The sequence below is a fragment of the Frankliniella occidentalis genome, unplaced genomic scaffold (genome assembly GCF_000697945.3).
Source record: "Frankliniella occidentalis isolate FOCC.00 unplaced genomic scaffold, Focc_3.1 Scaffold328, whole genome shotgun sequence".
Lineage (NCBI taxonomy): Eukaryota > Metazoa > Arthropoda > Insecta > Thysanoptera > Thripidae > Frankliniella > Frankliniella occidentalis.
Window position 1 is genome coordinate 14,664 of NW_026267451.1, and position 1,265 is coordinate 15,928.

Below are 1,265 nucleotides of genomic sequence, written 5' to 3' on the forward strand. Positions count from 1 at the left end.
CTAAATGATCCGACACCGTCCACTGCGCAAGCGCAGTCCAGCTCGCTGGACGATGAGATGAGACACATTATGAGTAAGAAATACGCAGACGATTCTCTGAAATGGAAAGAATATGAGCAGGCATTACAACGCTATCTTTATTTTACCAATGAGCGCCGCAAACCACTACAGATCTTTTTGGAAAGTCAATCCAATGACGTGACATTTCGCGAGAAGTTGGCCGGAGCCCTCCCGAAAACATATAAGGAGAGTGCACTCCGGATTTTTGATTACTTGGATCAGAGCGGGACAGTGACGTGGGACTCTACCGGCACCGTGTCTCTTAATAATCACATTCTCCACAACTCAAACATTATTGATTTGATCTCTGATCTCACGAGGTCACGCAAAAATTTCGAGCCTCTGGGGCTATCTAGTTTCATTAAAACACTGGCCAACATCAATATTCCTTTGGAACTGGTGGGTAACGAACAGCGTCGCCGTGACATTATTACGGCAAGGCATCAAGGTGGTGGTGCAGCACCGGTGAACGATAAACCATCCATTGAGCGACGCGTGAAGCGGCCTGTATCCATAAGCGGTCTGTTAAAAAATCAGTTAAGCGACCCGTTAAGCGGCCCGTTAAGCGACATGCCTGGAAAAAGTGGTAAAGTGTACCATGACCCCGCACACCCTGCTTCTTACGGTTCTGTATGGAAGTTGTGGAACGCCACGGGGGAAAGCAAAGAAAAAACGGTCAAGTTTCTAGAGGGGGAGGATGCCTACACACTGCACAAGCCGGCTCGCCGACAATTTACACGTAATGTCACTTATGCCGACAACATTGACGAGAGTTGGCAGACGGATTTGACCGATTTTCAATCTCTAAAAGATGACAATGACGGTTTCACTTTTATTTTATGCGTCATAGACGTATTTTCCAAATATGGCTGGGCCGTACCTCTCAAAGACAAGTCGGGCGCCTCCATGGTGAAGGGGTTCGAAACCATTTTCAAGAGCTCGGACCGCAGACCCGTGCGTCTTTTCTCAGATAAGGGCAAAGAGTACTTGAATAAAACCTTTCAAAAATTTCTCAAAGACAACAACATTACGTACATTCACACCCATAATCCCGACATCAAATGCTCAGTTGTGGAGCGCTGGCAGCGCACCCTCAAGTCGAAACTGTTTAAGCGATTTACTCACACGGAAAAATACTACTATGTGGACGGACTCCTCGATGACGTAGTGCGCTCCTATAATCATGCATACCACCGCTCCATCAA